Source organism: Camelus bactrianus, chromosome 10, assembly GCF_048773025.1.
Source record: "Camelus bactrianus isolate YW-2024 breed Bactrian camel chromosome 10, ASM4877302v1, whole genome shotgun sequence".
Lineage (NCBI taxonomy): Eukaryota > Metazoa > Chordata > Mammalia > Artiodactyla > Camelidae > Camelus > Camelus bactrianus.
The window spans coordinates 25,430,744-25,457,036 of record NC_133548.1 but is presented as its reverse complement, the minus strand read 5'-3'; the positions used below and the strand labels follow the sequence as shown (position 1 = coordinate 25,457,036).

Below are 26,293 nucleotides of genomic sequence, written 5' to 3'. Positions count from 1 at the left end.
ACTCACTTTTTAAAACACAAATATCTAGTTTAACCTTAGCTTAAGCAAAATAAATAACAAATAATCCAAGAAATCACAGGTTTGGTATAGTATGGTATCTTCCTAGCATATTTAAGATGAATACATAACTATTTAAAAATATTTATTTGCCCCTTAAAATCAGTCTGCATAGTACTAGCAGCATGCAAACCCCACTATAGGAACAGTGATTTTACTCTAGATCACAGCTGATTCCATCTAAAATGAAACTGTTCTCCAGGGTCTGTATTCAGCCTATATGCACCTATTTTATCGCAGTGCCAATCAGCAGCAGCACATGCAGGGCCCACACTGACGTCTCTCTTCTCTTCCCACTAACAGCTTCTCTTATCAACCTCCAGATCACTGTGCCTTCCACACATTTGATCTGTCACTTTGTTTGAAATAATCCTTTACCCTAATGTTCTTCACTGACTATTAATAAATTACGAACAAACAGCAAAAATAATTACCCTTTCACCTAGGAAAACACTGGTGACTACGACTTAATGGTCTGCCAGTGACGTATGGCTTTTCCCAGCATAATGGATGCAAATGTGTAACAGGATATGGGTAAGTTATTTTCACACAAGCTGTCACTTGTCACACAAATTACATGGGCTTCTACTAGCTGTTTAACTCACAGATTAAAAAAAAAATTCCGCTCACAATACCTGCCTCATTCCTGGATCTCCTGAGGAAGGCAGAACCACACACCCCCAAAACCCCCAAAAGGATAAAGGCTGAGGGAAGAGCATTTTCTCTGTGTGTGAAACTCTGCTGTGTGTGGTGGAAATTACATTAGTCAGAACTGTCCAAGGATAAGGAAGTCTTCAGAGAAGCGGGAGACCCAAGATTATGAGAGAAGCCCAAATCTGGCCGCCTCCTTGGGGCAGGAGCTCAGTGCATCGGCCGAGTACTCGGTGGGGCTGCCAAAGCCCGGGCAAGGTGGGGCTGCTGGCGCCACACAGAGGCAATGCTAAGGTCGGCTGCTTTACGCCATCAATCTAGACTGGACAGGGCCCCCCGAACGGTGCCTTCCACACACATTCCTGAGGAGCAGTGACTGGGGATGGGAGACTGAGGAGCCTGTGTTGCCGGGGGCCCTGGGGCTGAGGCTAGGCTGTGGGGCCAGCTTCAGCCCGGGGCTCTGTTACCACTGTAGGAAAGCAGCGGATGCTTTTGCACACTGACTTGGTTTTATTCATAGCCCTTACATCTTAGAGTTGGTACATTTTACATTTTCCTTCCTTAAGATAATAATAGCTAATATTGATTCAGTTCTCATCATGTACCAGGCACTGATCTAAGCACGTCCAAGCATGAACACTTGTAGAATCATTAGACGTCTGACCTGGAAGGAGCCTCAGCTGGTGTGGTGGTAGGCACCCTGGACCTATCTCGGGAGACGAGCTGTGAGATCTTGAGGGAGGCAGCTGCCTCTCCTTGGGCCCATTTTCTCACTGGGTAAGGTGGTGACAGAATGAGAGAAGACGAATAGGTTTCTGTATGAGTGCCAACTCTGAGTCCACTGAGCTGTCTGGGGCACTATGTTGAGTGGGAATCCGTGCCCCGATCCATTAGCAATGTCTTCCATCAAGGGCCCAGGAGCAGGGGGTAGGCATGTCACCTACTCCCCATCTCTAAGGTGCCTCCCTGTTCAAATTACTTGAATTCATGGTTCCAGCCTCCCTGTCTAAGTGTAGTCTCTTTTTATAAGTTAAAAAGAAAGAGAATAAGAATTAGTTTTGGAACCTTGGATTCCTCATTTCTGTCATAGGCCTTTGACAAGAAGTTGAATCTCCTTAGGTCTTAGTTTACTCATCTACAAAGCAAGGATAGAAGCAGTCATCTTAAGGATTAAGTAAATGCGTAACACAGTGCTTGGTGTGCTGCTGATGTTCAGTTACGTGGAAGCAACTGTCGGTACTTTCATCACTGCCATCATTATTAGTCTATCACCTCCAAATGGGATTTACAACATTTCCTGACCCGTGGTTCATAACTTCAAGAACCTATGCTTACAATGAAAACTGACAACCATCATTTTCCTGGAGGAATAAACTTGAGCCCCTTCCCAAGGAACTATCGTTTAGATTTTTTATTACAGAAAACTATAAAAATATACAAAAATAGAGGATATTATAAAGAACTTCCACGGACCCCTCGCTGAGCTTCAAGAATTATCAATTCATGGCTACCCTGGTTTCATTCACAGCCCCACCCACTCACCCCTCTTCCAGACAACCTGGATTTTTTTTAAAGCAGATCCCAGGTTTCATATCATTTCATCTATAAATTTTTCAGTATCTATCTCTAAGTAATAGAAACCATTCATTCTTTGTAATTTTTAAAATATTTGGTTTTTTTTAAACTAGATGAAATGGCAGCAGCAAGGCATAATTAGGAAACTGTTCCCTCACGTCTCTAATAACATTCCATAAAAGTCATTAACAAGTGTATGTACTTTAAAAATAATAATAAGGGGCTGGCTCAGGAGGCCACGTGGGGACTGTGGTATGCATGATTTATTGCAGCTACACAAAATGAGTTATTTCATTCTTTCAGATATTTATGACACCGCTAAAATGCTGAACACATCAACATCAGAATTAATCATGAATAATATTTAATTAGTGCTTGACAAGGATCAATTTGGCAACTCTTTTTGTTCTTTGTCCTTCCCCCAAATAGAAAAATAGTCATAAACTAAAGTGTTTTATTTTTTCCATCTGCTTCTGGTAAAGCGCATCCCTGAATTGCTAACTTAGTTGAGATCTCCTGAACTTTCATATACCCAGGTAATTAGACTCAGATGCTGTCCGGACTGGGATTATAAATCAAGTATGTGTATGTAAGCAGAAAACAGACTGCTCACACCAAGGGCGGGTGTTCTGGCAGGTCCGGTCCTCGCAGACCTGCCCGGGAAGCAGACAGGCCCCACGTCTGAGCAGAGCAGAAAGAAGCTTTCATGTAGCTCCCGTGGCATTGAACCCCTTCTCTCACCGCTGCCACCCCCAGAAAGCACTGATTACCAGCTGAATTTTTATTTACAAAAGAAAAAAGTCCTCTTGGGCATTCAAACAAAAATTCTGCCCAGAGTCGTGCTAGTAGGTATGAGCCAGGAGACTGAGGCACAATGGAGGCACAACGGGGGTACACGGGGATGGCATCTTTCCAAGCAGACTGTCAACATCCAAAGCTCTTGGTGCCCCCGAAGAACTTGTGTACCACTTCCCAATCAGGGAGTTTTGTTCTACAGCAGAATGATTAGGAGAACACTCAACCCATTGTTTTGTAACAAGATATGCATCCTCTGAATTTTAACAGAACAGCAGTATTTGTTTCAGTTAAGTTAGTATTTTAAAAACTGGGTCGCCAAAGGCTCCTGGGTTTTTGAAGATGTCTGAAAGGAAGTGTTAACTTAGGTGTCAATCTAAGGGGTCGCCTTTTCTTTACCTCTGACTTGTATCAAGTAAAACCAAGTTGAAATGCCTGTTAGAGACAATACACGTGACCTTAGGAGACAGGATTTGGAGATCAGCTAACATTTGATAAGATCTACGTGCCAAGTCTGGTACTTTCTGCATCTCATAGAAGCCTCATGACACTCCTGGGGTGGAGGGACATGGTCATCAACGTAAGAGAACACAGAGGCTCCGGTGCTCTGTGAGGTGTCCAGAGTCCCTAAGCTGACATGGAGGAGTTAGGAGTCCAAATTCAGGCTTCTCTGACCCACAGTCCAAGTTCACAGCACACAAGCTGATCCCCTACATCGGATCTTCCACCCTCAAATATACTAACCACCATTTACTGAGGACCATGTACTAAGAGTTTTATATGGTGTAACCCCCACCCCCACCCAATGCTGCTCTTAATCCCATTTTACAGATTTGAAATATAAGGCTTAGAAAGGATAAGTGACATGCCCACGGTCACAGAGAAAATTCATCTGACTGAAGGGCCCTTCCTCTTAGCACTCTACCTCTCCCTGAAAGGCAAACTGGGCCACAATTGTAACATAAGATTGTAAATCAACTATACTTCAATTAAAAAAGAAAAAAAACTGGGCCACATTCATGATTCTATGAGACATATAATACTCTGAAATTCTGAGTTCCCGTAGATTTGTAAATACTGCTGATGGCCTGGGTAGGTGCTCAATGATTTCACACTGCGTAGGGCACAGAAAATTAGAATTCTAAGCCCTCCAACAGAGAACATTCAACAAACACTCACAGCTCATAAAGACACAAGCAAAAATGGATACCACTGAATGATTTTTCATAAAGGGGAGGAATGGTAAGAAGGGAACTGGCCAGAGTTTATCATAAAATGCTAAGCTCTTAGAAGATATCATTGAAATAAAAATTCTATCTGCTTTTATCCTCCCCTATGTCAGACGCTGAACTCCCTCCTCCATGGCTTGGGAGATGAGGTCAGTGGATCTTGTTTCTGCTCCACTGATTTCTCCACATGCAACCCAATAGCTTCTGGAAACAAACCAATGATTACAAGATCATTAAAGTATGTTATTTTAATTAAAGGAGGGTCCTACGTGGAGCGGGGAGGGGCAGTAAGGAGGTTAGTGGACACCCAAGTACCAGGTGAGAATCCACTCAGTGGGTCCCACCAATTCTGCCCCCATATCGAACAGCCTGACTGGAACCAATTCTGCTCTGAACACACATCAAACTGGGCCAGCCCACCTGGAACCTCACATGTGACGTTTTCCAAATACGCCTTGAGAGGTGAAAAGTTAGTGCGTTAAAGCAGTTATCACCACCAGTACTAAAAGAGAGGCTTGAAATTTAATAGGGCTTTGAAAAAGAAAAAGAAAAGAAAAACGAAGGAGAGTCTAGACTGCCAAGACTTAAACTGGCATTGCTGTAAAATTGCGTTGCACAGCGAGAATACAAATATTATTCATGTTAAGGAAAGGGTTGACCTAAGATGTGATTTATAGGCACTTCAAATGCAGTACAGGAAGTAAACGGAAAAATTAGGGTGCGAGGTCACCGAGTAGGCAAGAGTCAACTTAAGGGTAAAGTTAAAAACTCTAGGAAGGGAGCACACAGTTCAGCTTGCCATATAAATTAAGATCTGTCCTCACTTTGAAAAAATGGAAAAATTCGAACATTAAGGTACATACATTACTGAAGGCATTTTCTTCTCACACACAAGAAAATAGGAAATTTTGTTATAGAATGAGAAATGCCAATGGGATGTTTCATAAAGAAAACAGAGAGGAGGTTGATACGATCCCAGAATCAACTGTGTTATCAGTCAGTAATGTAAACGAACCACAGTTACAAGCTAAAGGACTTTAGAGGCACTGTCCTGAGCAAGAACAAGGAATCCAAACCAAGTTTTGTTTTTAGGGATGTGTTACTTCATTTTTTATTAAAATAATCTAAATTGGTTTGGAAGGTTCCCAAACTTGTCAAGGGCCAGGAAATTGTTACTTAAGCAGAAAGAGGTGTTCAATTGTGAAGTTCCAGGGACTCAGCTCTCTTAAGTCAACGTGCTCTCTGGCTATTCTGTTTAAAATACTGTTAGCATGTTAGCATTAAACCTTGTCTTTTCTTTCCTTTTCCCCAGAGAACGTGAATGTTTCCCAAAGATCCACTAGAGGGCGGACTGTGTGATGTTCTGAAATTAATAACTGTTAAACCAGCCCAGCTTCCTGGCTGCTACTAGAGGTAATCACAAAAATGGCTGTGACCACACTTCTGGAAAGCCTGTGACTGTCTCCCCTGGGCCAAAGTGCACATAAAACAAAACAGTCAAGACCCTTGAAGGGCCCTGTATCCCTCCTGTTAGAATGAAGGGCTCAATTACCGCCGATACAGGGCAGCCCAGAAGGGGGCGCTCCACATTGAAGCGGATCAAGATGGAGCTGAGGCTCAGAGACCCCTAAGGTGCCCAGCATCCTCCCGGGGGGTTGGCAGGGGCTTCCCCCACTGCGCACTCCACTCACATGCCTGGGACTACTTTCCGTTGCAGTCCTTCCCCCCTTGACCAAGCAAGCCCCTTGTGTTCATTTTACTGTGATTTCATCTGCATATAAAAATACTGGGTGAGAAAAGTCAGGATATCAGGAAAGTTTACTCCGGGCCTAATGCGTTTCTTATTTGCAGCCCTCTGTTAAAACTCTCCCTGTCCTCTGTTGGGCTGTTATCCTGGAGCGACCAGAGTCAACGTTGGAGGCACCATCCTGAGGGCTGCAGTGATGCAGAGAAAATGGCGCCTGGGTGAAATCTGAGTGAGCACCGCTGAATCAGTCCTAGGCTGCCACGGATGGCTCCCACAAAATCCCACCAAACCCTGTCTCTCTGGCCTCTAAGAGGCATTCTCATGCTGGAAAACAAGGGAGTGTGTTCCTGGGGTCCCGAGTCCCTTCACTGCTCCTGTCCCCTGCTTGGAGACCTGAACACAAGGGTTCAAGCTAATTCCCAGTCATCATCACCCACCCCTGCAGTAAGGTCCTCATTAACCCACGCCCTCCTAGCACGTCTATCAGATAGAAATCTGATCTCAGCTGAGGGTGTGGGAAGGGGCAGTGGGAATTTTCTCTCTTTCAAACTTTGAGTTAGAGTCCTATACCAGGTTTAATTAAAATTGTCATACAGGCAGCCTCTGCCAGACTGCTCCAAGCCTCAGTTTCCTAACCTGTTAAAAGATGAGCATAGAATTAACTACCTCATGGAATCACTAAGAGGCTGGAATGTGGTAATGAGGTAATCCTTGCAAAGCCCTGAGTGCTGGTTACTTCTTGGTCAGCCTCTATTTGCAGACCTCTGTCTGCCTACTGTCTCATGGGATGACCTGCTTTTCCACCAAAAACTGTGAGGGAAGGAGGGTACCTTCAGACTAAGCAAGTCTGTTTCTGCCTATCACCTGGAAATGACTCCAGATTCATCGTGTGACCTCATAAGTAGATTTCTCTATCTGTAGAATAAAGTAATTTTATCTTCATTTCCTCAGGGATCCCAGGACAATCCATGGTTCAAAACGATCTCTAGGATTGCATCTACCGCTTCAGCAGCTGTGCCCCATACATAGCGGGTTCATCTTAAGCTTGTGGGCACCGAAGACCCCAGATCTTTTCCACAAGGGCTATCCATAAAGCAGCCCTCCATCACCCCAAACTGAATGTCTGCCCTTAACATAGAATTTCATGTTTTTCTTCCTGCAGGTTTCAGTGCAGGTTTCAGCCTGTTAAGATCATTCTGAATCTCCAGTTGAGTGCTTCCCTCCCAGTTTTAAGTCATCTCTAGATTGCAGTGGGTCAGGGAGTATCCAGGGCAAAGCTGTGTGCTTTAAACATACAATTTATTTTCATGGCCAAACCACAAAAGAGGAGAGGGATTTTTATATCTGAAGCTAAGTACCAAGGGACGAAGGGGTGAAGGGCAGTGATGGGTGATGGGAGTCTCCACTGACAGGGTGCACCATCAAAGCGAATGAGACAATGTGTGTGAAATATTAGCATAGGGGCCAGCACATATGGTAACTATTGTTATTAGTTTTTACTATGATTAACATATAGTTCGGTCAATTTAGGGCCACTTTTTCTCCTGTTGTTCAGCTTTGACTGCATGTTCACACCCAGACCTAGCACAGTGTGGTGCAGTGAGACAAACCCAGGACCAGGAGCTGCATGATGTTGGGCAAGTTACTTAATATCTCTCAGCCTCGGTTTCCTCATCGATAACACAAGGGTAATAAGAGCACCTCTAGAACTGGCATGGGTAGTAAAGACATAATTATAAGTTTGCACGAGTGTCTAATGTAATGGGCACTTGCTAGGTAATAATTATCATCGTTACAAAAACAGGTACTTGGGCAACTTGTTAATTGTCTGACTAGAAGAAAGATACTCCTGAGAAAAGAGTGTGGCATTTAAGGCTGCACTAGGGTTCCAGAATTATCAGTGGATTTCAGTAAGTAATTCAGGTGGGCTCTTTGCTTTCTAGCCACTATTCTCAACCCCCCACCTCCAAGACACACAGATGTACACACACACACACCGAGAAAACTAAGAGCTTTCCATCAGACGAAATAAAACCTGGAACCCATCCAGTGATGCTGCCTGTATAAACCTGGGTAAATCAGGGAAACTGTCGAAAATCTACTTCAATAATGAGAAACATGAAATACATGGAGAAAATGACTCAAACATTAAATTATAATGTACAAAAGTACAATTATTATAATGATTCCTCCTCCACTGCACACATAAAGCACCCCCCAATGAAAGGACATAATATAGGGTGTTTTGTTGAGTGACAAAGCCTGGTGAAGGATCTGAAATACACTTTTTTTTTAACTAATACTTGTTACTCACCATAGTCTAAATGAAATCTGGGTTTAAGGACTAATGACCCAATCATGTCAGAGCTCAAAATTACACACCACTTTCCTCTCTGCTGCCTCCAACTGGCTTTAGCACCAAGGCTAGTCCAACTCTGGGTTTTGTTGGGTTTTGGCCAGATTCTCATCGGGATCCGCCAAGATGGAGTAAGGCTGGGCAGCTCTGGGTGTAATGACTGCCGGCCACAGGTTCGGTTCTGGCCGGGGAGAGCGCACCGCAGGGAGAGGCCGGCAGCAGGCCGGTCACCCTACGGCCGGAAAGCGGGGAGTATGTGACCCAGGTTGCTAGAACTAGATAAACAAACCATCAGCACTCAGATCCAATGGCTGGAACAGAGCAAAGAGGGTCTTCAGAGAGAGCCCAGGGTAATACTAGGTTTATTTAAAATTTCCTCCCAGGGCCATTCTTATAATAACCCAGGAGTGGTTTCTGTAAAAGCCAGATTAGATCGTCCTGCCCTGCCTTTTAGAAGTTTCCACAACAGATGGAGGGACACAGCTTTAGAGGAAACCCCAGCTCACATCCATCTGCATTCATTATTGGCCCTGTTCTCGAAATGCTATATGTTATCTTGAGCCTGTTTGTTTTTATCTGTCAGAGTGGTTTATTGTTAGGGAAATGTGGTGTCAGCTGTCTCTTCCCCACCATCAAAGCCGCTTCATTAAAGTTAATAGTGTTTGACTTGCAGAGATCTCTTACCGAGGTAACCCAAGAAAGCCCCTGCTGGCTGTTATTTTTCCGGCAGTAAAGGCACCAAATGGATGCAATAACTGCATTAATCTTTTAGGAAGAAGAAGAAGAAAAAAAAAGCCTACGGCTTGACTCTATCTAGTAGCTGCTTAATAAATGCATCTTGAATTCAACAGGCTAACCCTACCCTTTGGTTTGGGACCAGGTGTCAAACTAGATGACCTGTCTCCTGCCTCTGCCACTCAAGGCTCTGTGGCCTGTGGCTTGTCACTCCCCCAGTCTGAGCCTCCGTTTATTTATCTCAGAAATAAGGGGGATGATCATAAGGAAGGCTTTTTTTCCTAAACAAGGAATTCTTTGGACAAAAGTAATCTTACAATGAAAACCGATAAATAAAGCAGATAAAAGCAAATGTTTTCTAGCTAAAGCGGGTGAAAGAGACCAGAAGACCTACCTTGTCGGCATCTCTACCCTCCTCCAGACCCCCCCACCTGAACCCATCCTTACCCCTCCCCCAGGCGGTCCTGAGCAACCTCCGTGCGATACCATCCCCACCCAGGACTTCCTGGAACATCATCTGAAATCTACTGGCCTAGGGCGAATTATCTTTAAGGTCTTTTCTGCTCAGAGTCTGGACTCTGTGATTAAGTAACTGGAGTCAAACCGCATCAAGACAGTTTCTAATTAGTGTAATAACTTTATGGAAGTGTCTCTGCTTAGTGCCAGACAAACATGAAACAGTTTGGGGTTTGCTTTGTCTTTTTTTTTTTCTTTTTCTTCTAATCACTGCTGTCAAATCTCCTTCCCAATTGAAGCATGCATCTCAAGCAAGTTCCATCACCTCTGGGTACCTGTCACTGACTGCCCGTTAGTTCAGCTTGAAGTGTCAATCTGCTTAGTTGAAATCTCACCACCTCCCCCAGCTGCAGGGCAAAGTGTGACTCTTCAGAATGCTTCCTCACCCAGTGGGCCGCCCTCGTAGGTGGAAACACCAGCAAGCAAGTCAGACGCTGCAGCCCTGCACCACCTGACCACGAGAAACTCAGACATCCTTTGCCACCTCAACCAGTGCGTGTGGAGGCCGCCCCACAGCCAGCACCCCCAGCAGCCCGCCAGCAAGCCAGGGGACAGACCCGCCAGCCCAAGCAGATGTCCAGTAGGGAAATCTAAAGCCAAGTCTCCCTTCTTACAAGCAGGAAGGAATTTTCCCCTCATTTAGTTTGTTGCAGGAATTACCCTCCTAGCCTCTGTCTCTCCCTCAAGGAACGAGGAGAAAATATGAACGCTGTTCCTCCAAAAGGCTGTGGCCAAGAAGACTCTCTCCCTCTCCCCCCTCTCCCCATAACCTCAAAAAAAAAAGGCCTTCAGGCTGAGAAAAGGGGCTGGGTCAACCAGTGGAGGCAGAAGACCAAGCAGGCTTCCCCATAGTAGGGGGTGAAGGGGAGGCAGAGGATGGATGGAGAAGGGAACGAGAGGGGCCTCAACCGGCAGTGGCTTTCTTTAAAATGCTGCATTCTCAACTAGGGCTCTAGTTGCCAAATCTAATACTGCAGGAAAAAAAAAATCCCACCAAACATCCTGTACACGTGTAAAATTAGGATGTCTACCAGACTGTATTAGTGTTTTTACATGTGGTTCAGACTTGGATGGGTACCAGCATGTGCACCTGTGTAAAACCCTAAAGAATCCCAAACCACACATTCAGTTTTATTTTTTTGACCCAAGTCACTGATGGAGAAAATAAAACTAGAGCAAAAAGAACCATTGCTTCATTCATGCATGCATTCAGACTGGTTGTGGAACCTTTCCTCACGTGGGGCACTTGAGCGAGGCGATGGCAAATAAAGCCTACTCTCCATTTGGCCATGGTTATTCCAAACCACAGAAGTAACTCCATTTGTATAACACTTTAGCATTACTTTTCAAGATGCTTTTATACACAATAGTTCATTAGGATCCTCGCAATAACCATAAGATGGTTATGGCAGATATAATCACTATTTTACAACTGAAAAAAACAAAAGTCTGCAAGGTTAAGTGACTTGTCTAGTCCCACAGATAGTGAAAGGATTAAAACTGAAGTCATCTGACTTCCTATCCCAGGCCCTTTCCATTTGACCAAACTGTAACCAAATGTATCCTGTGACTTCCTACAGATGCCATTATAATGACTGTATACCCCAGACTTTCAAGGATCTTTTCAAATATTCTGTTCCTTTGTCTTCCAACCTTTGCTTATCAGACCACCTGAACTAGTTCTGAAAATACAGTCAATATGTATCAGCTTTAGGGTTGAAAAACATCCCAACTGTGGACTCTTTAGTTCAAGTGGATTGAAATTAGGTTTAGACTTCATAGTTTAAGATGATACAAGAGCCACCACTTTTCAATCAAACCATCCTTTGGTGTAGAAAATTATTTTGCTACACACATTGTTTAAGCTATTCTGAAACTTACTCTGACATTCTTTTTATTAATCTTTTTCCTGTTTCAAATCCTTCCATCAGGCATTTCTGTCAGGCTTCTGAAGGGTCCCATATGCACACTTCCAGTGCAGAAATGTGTTCTTTTTTGGTTCATTGGAATCCTTCAGAATGTCTGGCACTGAAACATATTGGCTTTAATTAAAAGGCTATGATTTCTGTGAATTCCCATTAAGCTAGTGAAAGAAATCTGCATTTAAAAAATACAGTTAACACATAAAGATACAGTTGTACTGAAAAATGGTTCATGTTTAAAAACTACTTAAGCAGATGAAACTAAGCTGCCTGAAATAAAAATATGCTCATTTTTAGTAAAATCCTTCACTTCTAAATAGAGGGCTCAGTTTTAGTACATATGTGCCCAATTAGCCATAAAAACTCAACTAGACATGAACCATGCAATCCACCAATCTGCCCGTTGACGTTAAAACACAGATCCTATTAACAGGAATGTAATTTAAATGGTTAAAAAGTGATAAAGTACATAACTATAATCTGATAGGGTTTGAAATATGATACCGCTGTATACTGATGACAAATCAGTTTTGAATTACGACTCCAGCAAAGTTTGAAATAGCTCAAGCATGCTAATTAGTGATCCACAAATTCAAGAACTGCATTATATTATGTCATATATTATATTCAGTCACACCTCTTTGCCCCTGAGCAGAAGCAGATTCTCTAACATTCAGAGAAAAAAGCCATGTGAATCTTTTAAAATTCTACACCCTGGATGCCCTAGAAATCTTCGACATAGTTTTCCATATTCAACTTACTTATCTTTAAAATGTGATATAACTCAAGACAGTTGCTCAAGAAACAGTAGTTCAGAGGACCCATGATTTCCGAGACGTTCGATGGTTACTGGGGAAGAGCACAAAGAGCCATCAGTATAATCACTTCTCTCCACATCAATGACCCTCAGACTCTGTGGGGACAGGCCCATGTGGGCACAGGAAAGATGGTGATAAGGAAGGACTGGGAAGAACATATCTGAACCATTTATTATTAGCTTTATTAGAGATAAACAGGAGTTTATGTACCTTATTCCTTACTATAAAATAACACCCTATACATTTCTGGGATAGACTTGAGCCCATCAAGATCTTAATGGTTCACCAATGATTTGGCCAACTTGCTTTGAGAATCACTGCTCCAGGAGCTTATGATATTAAAGGCAGGGTTTCTTCTATAAGCATTCATAAATAAAAATTAAGATTTGATTATTTTGGAAGACAAACATCTCAATTAACTGTCTCATTTTTTTAAGTGGCTTCAAAACAGTGTATTGCAGCCCTGTTGACCGTGCATTCTCACCTGTCTCCCGCCCTTAGACTCAGCTCCTCAGATCTAAGCCAAATCCTGTTTGCTTGGGTTCGGCAAATTCCCTCTGGTTTTATAGTCATTGGAAAAAGGGACATCTTGTGACAGCATTCTCCAAATCCTATGCCACCGCAGCAAACTTAGAGAATGGCTAGGAACAGTGTGCCCTACCAGAGGACCTGGGCTCTGCCAAAACTACCAGATCAGAGGCTGAATAATGTGATCCAGCTGGTGTCTCTAAAAAAACTAGCTTCTTGGAGGAGAGGGAGGAAATCAGCATGAAGACACTGGCAAACCAATCTATTTAGTTCTGTAGAGTAAGCCCATTGGGTTATAAAGACCTCCATTCCAAGTTCACCAAATGTTACTGTGGTTTTACATTAATGATAATAAAGACGTCCTGCTAGCTTTCTAATCAAACTCAGGTTCACTCCCTCCTCTCCATTTTCTGCTGCATCTCTTGAGTGGCATTATATGTAGCACGGACTATTGCAGTAGCCTCTTAACTGGCCCCTCCACCCTGAGTCTGTTGTTTTTCACACTGCCGAAAAGTTAATCTTCCCAAAGTCCAGCTGTGATAAAATTACTCCCCAGATCAAAAAACTTGAAGCATTGGTTCCCATTGCCTGTCAACAGAATTAAGGTCACATTCCTTAGGCTGGGATTCAATGCACTTGCCTCTTTCTAACGTCGTTTCCCACTTCACTCCAGGTAATTGACAAGGCGCTCTCCTCTCTGTCCAGACTCCCTGCTTTTGCTCTTTCAGTCCCCTCACCTGGAGTTCTATCCCCTGCCTTCATTCCATCTCCCCTTCAGCTCTCTAAGTCAAGATTTGGCCCATGTTTAAAGGCCTATAGGAGAGAAATTACATCTTTCCTATAAAAAGTGAAAAGAGCAATCCCTGGTTCAAAAGCACTCAATAAATGTTATCTGTTATTGTTGCTGCTGCCATGAAGTCTTCAGTCTTCAAGGATGGACTAACCCCTTCCTCCTATGGGATTTTTAACTGGAGCTCTCTTATGATATACCTAATTACATTTTGTTTCCTTTCATAGTTATTTAATTATATATTTCATCTCTTCTTATAGATGGTAAGCTGCTAAAAGAAAGATCTTATTTCATTCACTTTCCTATCCTCCATGTCAGAATAGGCTTTACACACAAATTTAAAGAAAAATGTTAAATATTGCACTACGCCACCAGGGGGCATGGTTGAGCTACTCTAATAGTGGAATCGTCCTACAGTTAGTAATAATGGCTTTAGAATTGAAAGGCTTTTCTCCTTTGAAAGTGTATTTGTAAATCTGTTTAAAGTAAATATATATGAATTATGTGTGATTACAAATCTATTCATGTTGACATGGAAAGATAGCTGTAACGCAGTGAATTTTAAAAAGGAATAAGCAAAACAGAATTTGTACGGTCCAAGTTTTATAAAGTATCTATTCTTAAATAAACACAGGAAAAATAAAAGTCTGGAAGAACACCTACCAAAAGGTTAGCAGCTGTTATCTCGGTGAGGGGTAGAAGGTGGTAATGTGGAAGTCTATTTTGTACCTTTCTAGATTTTTAAAATAACCAATACATATTAATTTTATAGTTTAAAAAAAAGCTATTTACTTCAGAAAAATATCAAAGCAAAGTGTTTATTTCTCTTGTCATCTCATCGCCAATGCCATATTTGATGTAGTTAAAAGAGTATTCCTAAGAAAATTTAGCATCTCCCCCGAATTTCCCAACCCTTCAGGCAAGACTGAAATTCTCACTTTATCTTCATTTCAAACTGGATAATGCACTTTCCCTTTGCTATAAATCCTAGGCATGATGAAACAGGACCTAGACTAGCAGCTTGAAGAGATGGGCAAATGCAGACTGACCTAGGTTCCAGAACCCAGTGTCCTGGCCACGAGGTTCCTGTGAGAGCTGCTGGCTGCAATGTAGGACTGACGTTGTTGAAGATCCGAAGCCCTCGGCTTGCTCCTTACTTGCAGGCCTAGTCTGTTGATACATTTCCAAACTATATTCTAAAAATGTTTGGGGAGGAGGATATGATACATTCTCTCTAAAGGCTCAGAGAAGTCCTGCAGTATAGAATTTTCGATTTCAGCTTTCTCAAATCCTCGTGCACTGATCATTTTCAAAATATCCCTGGCTTCTCCCCTTCTTGACACCTCTATTTTCAGTGGCACCCAATCTCAAATCTTCAGTCTTTTTTTTTAAATTTCTCCTTTTGTCAACACATTCCATCAGCCATCACACTATAAATTTGGCTCCAGCCTCTTTCATCAACTTCTTTTTTCCTATGTCCCCTGCCGTCATGCTAGTTTAAGTCCTTGTGAGTGTCCCCCTTGGCTGTCCCCAAAGCCTCTACATTGGTCTCCACATGTTTGATTTCTTCCCTCATAACAATCACCAGCAGAAGAATGCTTCGAGATCGAAGTGCTGAGCATGTGACAACTATGCTTAGGAAACTTCAGTGACTCCCCATTTCTGACTGAATAAGGAAGGCCAGATCCCTCAGCCTGGCAAGTGAGATTCTTCATAGTTCTCACTCCAACCTGCCCTCCTAGCCTCATCTCAGGGAGCCTCATGTTATTTAAAGGACCCAAGATTTCCGACCACCACCACCTCCCGTTTGCTCTCCTTAATCAGGTTTGAGCCTCCTCATTTTCCCCTTGTCTTTATTCAATGTTGAAGTCCAGCACAAATGCTGGAATCGCTGTGAAATCATTGATCATTTTTTGGCCCTCTCCCAAACAATTGTTTGAATCTCGTAATTCATAATACAGCTCTGATTAGTGCCACAAGTTTCAAAACAATCAGTAGTACATTAGCCCGTGACATACTGAAGGACTGCAAACTATCAAACTGTCCTGTTCATCTCTGTATTTTCCCTAAGTGCCTAACACAATACTTCACACACAAAAACATTTAATAAATGTCTGTTGAATGACATTTAGCCCTGTTTCAAACTATCAGTGTGAAACACTAACCTCAGTTGTATTCTTAAGCCAGCAATAGTCAATTTTCTTTTTCTTGCATCCTGGATCTTTTTTTCTATTAAAATCTTAGGTAGAATCCCAATATATCTTTCGTAGAGAGATTTTATGTCTTATATACTGAGTAACTAAAACACATGTAAGTGGCATCTCATTTTACACGCATTTATTTTAAATTAAAGTGTATAGCATTTCTTACTATAAAGTGAACTACTGAGAACAGTAGGCAATTTTTATGAATATAAAACTTGAAGTAGACGGTTAGAAGTGGCAATTTGCAGTCAGCCATTTCTGGATCCAGGTTATTTCTATATTTTTGACTTGGCTTCACACTATCAGGAGAATATCCTGATTCACACAGATAAGTCACAGCGCGCAACTTTACGTCAGTGGGCCACTGGGAGGGTAAAAAATTTCATTATTTTTAAAGCTCAGATACAACCTGCTATCTCAGCAAAACATAAGAAAGCCACACACAGCAGTTAAGAACACAGACTCTGATTTAAATTCGGGATCTCCTATTTAACTGTGCAGACTTCACACAAGTTATTCAGCCTCAGTTTGCACATCAGCAAACTGGAAATAATTCTTCTCCCATAAGGCTGTGCAAGAAGACAAGGCACACAAATTAATGCCCCCATGGTCTTCAGTGTGTTAAATGCAGTATAGGAGACATTAGTGTGCACAGTCTTACTGTTTTATCATATATCAAGCAGTTACTAAAACATTTATAAGATATGTGTAAAGTATAAAGAATAGCATCACAAAACCCACACACCTACCCAGTTTAAGAAAGAGAAAGGGACAATTACTTTTGAAATCCCCGATGTGTCGCTCCTTGATCCTATTCCCTTTTCTCCCCCATGAGGTAACTGCTACCTTTTCCATATTGTATTTTTCATTTTTTTTTAAGCACTTACCCTGTTAGTATGTGCCAGGCTCTAAATGCTTTCCAAAATTTATTCCATCTAACCCTCATAGGCACCCCATGAAGTGGATAACATTATCTGCATCTTACAGATTAGTGTGGGCCACGGGGAGGCGTAGGAACACGCTCAGGGTGAGCGCACCGTTTGCAAGTGGAGCCACCAGGATTTGAACCCAGGCAGTGGCTTCCACAGTCCCTGTCCACGACACAGCCAAGGCTTGAAACACAGCTCGAAGCACACTCTCACGCTTCATACGTGAATGAACACTTATTAAACACAGCATGGGCGGAACACCATGCTGGGCACCGCAGAACTTAACTTCTTCCTTGCTGGCAACCGGCAGCTCCCAGAACCTCAGGGGGCTCGCACTGCTGTGGTCTCTGGCCCCGCCCACCTGACCTCCAGGGCAGCCGGAAGACCTTGGGAGGACAGTGTGGCCTTGAGTTAAGGCAAACAGACCCAGACACCCCACCTGGGTGTTGCCCAGGATGGTTCTCAACAACAATCAATCCCCAAAGAATCACGGGAAATCCCAAACCTTTCTGCCCCAACTCCCGGCCTCTTCCTCATTAAGGCTTCCTCCGAGAAGTGAACCACGTAGCAATCCACTGGAATCCACGGCCTCTGCCAGCAAGAGGCCAGTCACAGCCTCGTGAGTGACCCAGCCCACAAGGAAAGACCTCGACTTGAGCGCATGTCACTCCCCTAATTATTCCCTGTGCCTGGAGTCCAAGAATAACAGCGCAACTTTCACAAGCAGCTCCCACCACGAACCTTGGAACCTCATGCATGCAGCCAAGCACTAGGACGTGCTAAAGGGTCAGGGAGTTTGTGCGGCTAGCAGTCCCAGGCCTCTGGGGGAGAATCCCACTCGCTCTCTAGTCCAAGAACTGGACCCAAAGAAAAAAAAAATACTGCCGGAGGCCCCAGCTGCCTCCAGGGCCTACTTCCTAGGGCTGGTGGGTCACTGTGGGTGGGGCCTTAGAAGGGCCAGCAGGTCACACAGCAGCTGCACCCAAGCTAGCCAGGGGGAAAGACAAGGGGTGGGGGACAGGAGACATTTCATTGGGGGTCACATTCACTTAGTAAATGCTCCCAAGGCTACTTTCTATACTGCACACTTTTCTTTTCTTTTCTTTTCTTTTCTTTTCTTTTCTTTTCTTTTCTTTTCTTTTCTTTTCTTAGTATTTACTAAATAGGAGTCCTGGTAGAGCCTGGGAGTGGGCCAGTATGGTTCTAGGCTGTAACAGGAAGTAAAACAACAAGGTCCCTTATATTACTGAGGTGGGGGCAGGCAATAATCACATTAATAATTTCAGATCATGGTAAGTGCTTTGAAGAAAATAAAATATCTGTTGCATGGGGGTGGGTAGGGAAATGGATATTGGAGCAGAGATCTGAGTAGGGAAAAGCTAGCACAGCAAAAGCAAGAGAAAATCATTCCAAGGAGAGGAAACATCAGTACAACCCTGAGGTCTCTGATTTAATGCTGATTAGGGGTTTAAGAAATGTTTGATGAAAAAATTAATGTTCTCAAAATTCTAGTACAAGGTACAGTTGAGTTCTTAAGAGTGCAAAGATCAAAGTGCTGTATTGGAAAATTCGTTCTTGGCTTTAACCGAAGATGCAAAAAGAATGTTGTGTGAATATATATTTATATGCCTCACAAGGGTCTTTTTAAAAAGCCTTTCATGTCCTTTATTCTTTAAACTTTTATAACATACGTTGAAGCATGATACAATCTTTAACTTCCAGCTCATGTATTGGGAGATCTTTTTCTCAGAACTAATGAAGACTTCCGTTCTGCTGGGGTGTAATTCACCTCCCTTGCTCCAGAATTTGAAATGAGCATGCCGTGTACCTCTAAATGCAACTATGTAAAAAATACGGGTGTATGTGGACTAGGCCGTGGGGAGCAGGACAGGGGCGCGGTTGTTTTCAATATTCTTTTTTGTTGTTGTTATTAAAACTGGGAAGAAAAGAATACATTGTGCACAGCTATGCAATATCCCTGTCCTCGGTGTTAACAGATGTGTTTTTAACGGCTGTTTATATTCCATTTCTAACATCACTACCACCTACATCCTCTCCAAGCCACAGTTAAAGTTGAAAAGTGCACCAGGTCTTTGCAAACCCTTTTAGAGTGAGTGCGTCTGCTCACGTACAATCCATGTGCCCCCTTCTTTCTCTCTCTGGACAGAATTTCTTGGGGATCCTTCAGGCCCCCGGCCGTATTTCTCCCTAGGCTCTTATTAAAACCAGGTGCGCGGGAGGCGGGCCTTTTTGGACAGAAAAGCCTTCTCTTGGCCCAAAGCTCCCCCTTCCGGTGTGTTTTCTAGAGGGGATTCGTGAGCCGAGCGAAGAGAAGGCAGGCGGCAGGTCCTTGCCGGGCTAGTGAGGGTGGACAAGTCCAGACGGGCACGCGGCCTGGCTGGGCCGGGACAGGTGAACAAGGGCGGGAAGCGAGACTAGGGGGGTAAGCAGCTGGTGACCGGGGACATTCCCGCCCCGTGCCACGCAGGAGCGTCTTCCGCGTGCACTGAAAGGCCCCCCGCCCCTCCGCGCTCCGCGGGGCTGAAAGGAAGCCGCACGGCCGGCGCGCGTATCTGAACCTGCAACCCTGGCGGGCGGCGGACTCCGGCCAGACGGCGGGCTCCGGCCAGACGGCGGCCTGCGCCCCGGGCGCGCGGAGGAGCCGCCGGCGACCCCGACTTCCTCCCTGGGCTCGCCCGCGGGTCACGCAGCGCTTACCCTCGGCGGCCGGTGTCGCTCGCGTCTCTGAGGACCCGGGAAGTCCGGCAGGGGGCAGGTCCGGTGGTCCGGGCCTCGGAGCGCTCGGCGCGCCCTCCAAGAACCCAGAGCCGGAGAGCCTGAGCTTCCGGGGACGCGGGGGTCCCCGTGGGCTTCTCTGCCCGCGACCTTTGACCCGAGAGACTAGGCGCCAGGCAAGGCTGCAGCCCGTGGCCGGGAGGGGCAGCAGTGGCCAGGAGGGGTAGCAGTGGCCGGGAGGGGTGGGGGCAGTTGGGCCTCGATGCCGCGAGGGCGGCGCCCCTTCGAGTGCGCAATAAAATTCCTGCAAGGGCTATGACAGCCTCACCACGAAGCCTGCACCGCGACTCCGGCCCAGCTTCTGTGAGGGCGCTGGCTACTTGTATGGGTCAAAGATTGGAGTATTGGCGGTTTGATTAAAGGCTGAAGTATTCAAAGTAGGAGACAGGCCTCAGAAGAAAGAGTTGCATTAGCTCACAAAAAGTTAAGGTGCAGAGGAAAAGAGACCACAAAAAGTGCTTCCAAATTTTGAGTGGCCATTTCTTTTTCCTTGGACCAAATAACAAGCTGTCCTTTCTCTTTCTTTTTTTTTTTCCCCCTCTAATTGCTGTTTTTTTAAGCCTGTTACCAGGGTCTGTACAGCCATACAGCCTGACAGCCTTGCTTTCTGAAGGGGTTGCATGAATTTTAAGTGAGCCCGGGAAATAACAAGACAAGGTTAGAAGGCCCTGCCATCCCAAACGTTTGCCCTAACACACCAGGCTCCATAAAAACCTCTCCAAAGTGGGTCACCCCAGCACATTTTCTGGGCTTGGTGCCCTATTTGATGGGAAAAAGTTTTCTCAGTCTCAACCCTAAGATCCTGTGACAAGTAACAAAGAAACTCCAGAGAAGTTTACAGATTCAAGCAACCCTAGTAATTTCTGGCAAAATACTGTCTAAGCCAGTTTCTCAAATTTTGGTCCACAGACCACCTACATCAGATTCCCAGGGCATCCTTGTTACAGATTCAGGATTTAGGGCCTGCACTGTAGCTGATGAGTTAGATTAAGAGTGATGAGGCCCAGAATCTGTATTTTTAACAGGCTTGCCTTGTGAAACGTCAGCTCACTATAATTTGAGAATTACTAGATTTGGCCCTTCATTTGGCATTGCTGAAATGGTGCTTGTTTTTCCATCTGGAGCCCTCTTGCTCAAAACTGTCAACAGTCCTAAACATTCGTTTCTTTTTTTTTTTTTTTTTTTAACTATAGCCTATGAAGTTTGGCTTCCAAACAAACTGTGCCTTATTTCATGAATTTTTTAAAATGAAATTATGTTGAAAGCATTATTTCCCACTCTGTAGAGCTCTAGCACATCCTGATGGTAGGTAAGTGGGTTATGCTGTGTGCCTTGTACTAGTGCTGGGCTTTTTCTCATTCTGAGCCACACACAATCCCGTCCTTCTTCTGGACACTAAATGTTTTGTGTCCCCCAGAATTCGTTTGTTGAGACCTTATCCCCAGTACGGTGGCATCTAGAGGGTGGAGCCTTTAGAACATGATTAGTCATGAAAGCACAGCCTAGTGGGATTGCTGCCTTTGTGAAAGTGGCCCCCAAGAGCTTCTTCACCCATCACCCTGCATGAGGACACAGCCAGCAGATGGCTGGCTGTGAACCAGAAAGTGGTTCTCACCAGATACCGAGTCTGCCTGTGCCTTGGTCTTGGACTTCCAGCCTCCAGAACTGTGACAAAATAAGTTTCTGTTGTTTGCAAGCCACTCAGTTTCTGGTATTCTGTGACAGCAGCCCAAAGGGACTAAGACACCTGCCAATTTTTCTTCTACTGCTTCATTCAGGCCCCCACAGCACAGCTTTTCTTGGATAAAATGGAAGCAGAGTCTGTGATTAAGATGATTTACAAACTGAACTGCGCAACCAAAGCATCTTTGGACCTTTTTAAACTACTGACCCACACAGAATCTCAGCAGTCCCAAGCATATTTGTTTGCAGAACCTATTTTCACAAAGCGTCTTAAGGATTAATAAGCTATCAAAAGCAGTACTGTCAGAAGTAGCTCTGAATTGAATTTGAGGAAATAATTAAGGGTATAAACAGCATTTACAACAAAAATGTTCGACACAGTTGCTTATAATACAAAGAATTTGGAAATAATCCAAATTTATCAGGCAGTAGAAAGTTGGTTAAGTAAATTATGGTACATTTTTATGAAGGAATACAAGACAACTGTTAACATAGTTCAGAGAATATTTATTGACGTGGAGAGATGTTCTTGATCAATAAAGAGTGCAACATTAACAACTGCTCCCTTCTTGTTTAAAAAAAAAAAAAAAAGTCTAGTGGTAACTGACAGAAGACCCAAGAAACAGACTCCTAAACTGATGATGGTGAACACAGAAAAGAATCCTAATTTGCACTGCAGAACTGGGAAACAGCAAAACACAGAGCTGGAGCTGGAAGTCTATTGAAGAAGCAATTCAAGATCCTCTCCAAGTCATTACAGCTGGGTGACTGTGCCCCACCCCAGCAAAGCACTGAAAGTTTATTCCCCGAAGAAGCTAAGTGCATTAAAAACAGGAGGATTAAATGAAAATGTAAATACTGCCCAAGCCCTCTTCTCCAGCGGGCTGGAAGCCTGACATACATCCTCCAGAGAGGAGGTTGCAAGATTCTTCTCTGCTAAATCTGGCCAGCCGAAGAGAAAACATAAAGCACAGTGACATGTTCCTGATCAGATCCAGTAAGATCACCCTGTGGTGAAGCCCATAGTCAACAAACCCCATCCACACACACAGAGCTTCCAGTTAGCTTTTTTTCCCCTCCACTTGGCAGATACCAAGAGTCACCAGCTGCTAGAAGAAATATTCTAATGTCAAAGAGATGGTAAGAGCAAATAGAAAAAAGAAACCAAGGTTATCAAGCAAGAAGAAAAACAGGGTTTTTTTTTAATTAAAATTCTCAGAGAGAGGAAAGAATATATGCATCTAAGAAACAAGAACAAGCTGTTTAAAAAAAAAGGAAATGGGAACAAGGCAGAGCTCTTGGACATTTAACTATATGAAAAAAATGACTAAGGGATAAAAGATACAGATGAGGTATGTGAAAATAAAGTACAGACTAGATCAGCTAAATGGATGGAGTTCAAAAAAGAGAGAAAGAGAAGACAGGAAAAAACAGAGGGGAGGCTATCATTAAATAAATAAGTTGGGGGGAGGGTATAGCTCAGTGGTAGTGTGTGTGCTTAACATGCACAAGGTCCTGGGTTTAATCCCCAGTACCTCTATTAAAATGAATAAGTAAATAAATAAACCTGATTAACCTCCCCCCAAACAAAAACAAACAATAAATTAATAAATAAAATGTTTTTTAAAATAATTAATTGATTAAATCAACCAGCTTTTCTCAAATTGAAGGACATCAGTTTCTTGATTGAAAGGACTCTTGAGTGTCCAGAATGGGTGAAAATAAACCTCCATGACGGAACATCATTATACAATTTCAGAATATTGGTACAAATAGATTTTTAGCCACTTCTAAAGAAAAAGAAATGAGTGACCTAGAAAACATCAAGAATCAAAACAGCTTCAGATTTTTTGACCCAGCACAAAAGTTGCAAGGCAATAGTAGCTAATAGTTAGGGTAGATTTTAACTATATTGTGCTAGATTAAGTGCTTTACAGTTCATCCTGACAACAATCCTGTGAAATAGGTACTACTATTATCTGTTTTACAGGTGAGAAATCTGAGGTACAAAGCAACGAAGTCACTTACCCAGATGACTCAGGTAATAAATGGTGGAGCTGGGATTTGAACCAGGCAGTCTGGCTGCAGAGTCCATGGTCCTAACTGCTCTATCATACTGAAGCAGTGCCTTCAAAATTAGAAGGGAAAAGCACATCCAGCCCAGAACTATGTATCTGGCCAAATTATCAATACATGAAAAAGTAAATAATTTTTTAGATATGCGTGTTCTCAAAAAAAATATACATCTAATACACCCTTTCTTAAGGACTAATATTGTATGATTCCACTTCTATGAGGTGCATAAAACAGTATGTGTAGAAACAGAAAGTAGAACAGTGGTTCCCAGGGACTGTGGGGAGGTGAAAGGAGTTGTTTTGAATGGGCGCAGAGTTTCAGTTTGGGATGATGAAGTGGAGATGGATGGTGGTGATGGTTGCACAATAATGTGAATGTACCTAATGCCACTGGACTGTACACTTAAAATGGTTAAAATGATACATTTTATGTTTAACAAAAGGGGGAAAAGCTACTAGAGTAAAAGGTATGCCACCCAAATGAAGGATTGAAGCCAGAAAGAAGAAAGTTGGTATTCAGGAAGCAAGAAATCTGACTCAAGAGCAAGGAAAAAGGAAGCCCCAGGAAAATGAAGAAGGGCGATCCCAGGATAGCGGCTGTGCGTTAGGCTCAGAATACAACCACTTCAGACTGGAGCAGGTCAGGTTTGGGGAGTGATGTCTCCAAAAAGAGGAAAAAAATATTTCCTGAACTTATTGAGAAGATATGCAGCCAACTGGGGGTAAAACTGAGGATAAATTAATAATTACATAAGAACCTAAGCAAACAAACGAAAAGTAGGTGATGATTATTCCTGGGAAAACACAAGAGTTGTGATAAAAAAAGAAAAGTAATCTTTATACTTTTTTCTACTACATGGCTCAGCAGTAAATTGTATATATCTAGTCATAGTAACGTGAACACTAAATATTGATCTAACCAAAGTTATGATAGAACTACATCAAGAAGATGGGGGGAGGTGAGCAGTATGTACCTGGGTGGCCAGGTGAGGATGGAAGCTACATTCTTACATACCTTCATAAAAATCAACAGGCAATGCCTAAAAGAGTAAACTCAAGAAGTGGCTCAGACATATGTATTAAATACCAAAATAAACAATGACAAGATTTAAAAGCAGTTGTCTCTGAAAAAGCAGAAAATTGAGGAGATGGAGTGGTTTGGAAACTGCTATTTTTTGTAATAAATCTTGGAGAACTATTTGACTCTTTAAACCATGGATATATAAGTTTGGTAAAAGTCAAAACTAATTGTTAATAAAGAGGACCAACACAACTCTAAATCTTCTCCAGGTAGTCCAGAAAAGTCTGTTTTTACCTCCTTGTTTTCTCAGATCAAACTTGCTTTTTTCCAAGCAGTAGTTTTCTGCACAACTCCTGTGTGATTCTCTGCTATTTGTATACACATTTTCATGAAATAGGCTTTTGTGAGCTAGCCTGAGAACTTGACCATGGCTCATATTACTTCTCTGGAGACGTGTATTTCAAATTCTAACCAAAAACCTTCCAAAAATCCTTTGAAAACTTCTCCTGTTTATTAACTGGGGACTGCATGATCCATTCCCATTAGACTTTACATACAAAACAGCTGAAAAGACATTTGAAAAATTATAGAATATTGCAATTGCATTCAACACTGTGCCAACTGATACAGTCAATGAGTGATGTGGCTACTGGAAAGAAGAGTCAGGGGAGGGTCATCAGGGAAGACTTTGTCAAAGAGGCCCAATTCAAGCTGAACCTTCAAAGATGGATTGTAGCTTGTATAAATGGTGGTATCCATCAGGACTTTCCATGCAAGTGAAAGATACTCAACCCAAACTAGCTAAGCCAAAAATGGAATTCTTTGGCTCACTTAAGTAGGACATCCCAAGGGGTCTAGCTTCAGGCAAAGATTGATCCTGGGTCCAAAAGTGTTGCTAAACTTTCTCTATCTCCATTGTTCTCTACAGTTCCCGTCTTACCTTGCAGCTTTGCAGCATGGGGTGCTGATGAGGTGGGTGGCTAAGTTGATTGGCTGTACGTCAGAATCCCAGGGGAAGACCCTGATTGGTCCTCCATGGGTTCAGGTGAATGGGTACTATGATTGGCCAGGCCTGAGTCAGCTGCCCAAAAAGGGGAGATGGGAAATAAATCCTGGGCTGCCCCAAATAATACCTATTACATCCAGTGTAATTGTACATAACAAATATGCTCTAGTGGAGATTTATTAGAGCCTGGGCCAATTGGCAGTGTAAGTAAAAATGCCTCATAAATGCTAAAGCACCATGAAATGTTGGTTGTGAGTCAGTACTAAATGTAAGTCTACATTGGCCCTGCCCCACCAAACTGCAATTACTCCTGGATCCTTAGCTCTCTGAATGTTTTAAGTTTTTCTTTCCTCCTAGCAGATTCATTTGTCACAGTTTCCCCGGGTATTGGCCTCTTTCTTCTAACAGAGTCTGCTTCCAACTGCACTGAAAAATTTGCTCATGTCATTTTTCAAAGAAAGTCAAGAGGAAAAAAAAAAGTCCAAAGTTGGAATAGTTCGAAACTGAAAACATAATGGATGTATGTGCGTGTAATCAGATTGTTCTCAGCATCTTTCACTCTACCGTTTCTCTAATCTATTGAGTCATTTTCTTGGCCTCGCTGAGCTAGTCCTCAAACAAGCCAAAAATATTTTGCTGATACTAGCTGCAATTTATTGAGTGATGGGATATTTGTTAAGTACTTTGAGACCAAGCTTATAGCCCTGAAGATTAGGCAATTAATTAGTCGAGAAATATTTTTGCCATCTAGAAAAAGACAAACTTCAGATTAATTAACTGTCTATATTGGGATTTCCAATTTTTATAAGCCTACTTTAGACATTTGATTTTTAATTAGGTGTGAGGTGTTCACATTGACA

At 43.0% G+C, this 26,293-nt stretch overlaps 1 long non-coding RNA gene across 2 annotated transcripts in view; it reads right to left on the bottom strand.

Moving 5' to 3' along the window:
• Positions 1-19,820, bottom strand: part of LOC123619620 (uncharacterized) — a 102,602-nt gene extending 82,782 nt beyond the window's left edge. For both annotated transcript variants that reach the window (XR_012509857.1, XR_012509856.1), the window contains exon 1: positions 19,571-19,820. This is a non-coding gene — a long non-coding RNA (uncharacterized LOC123619620). The remainder of the gene's footprint in view (positions 1-19,570) is intronic.
• Between the last annotated feature and the right edge of the window lie 6,473 nt (positions 19,821-26,293).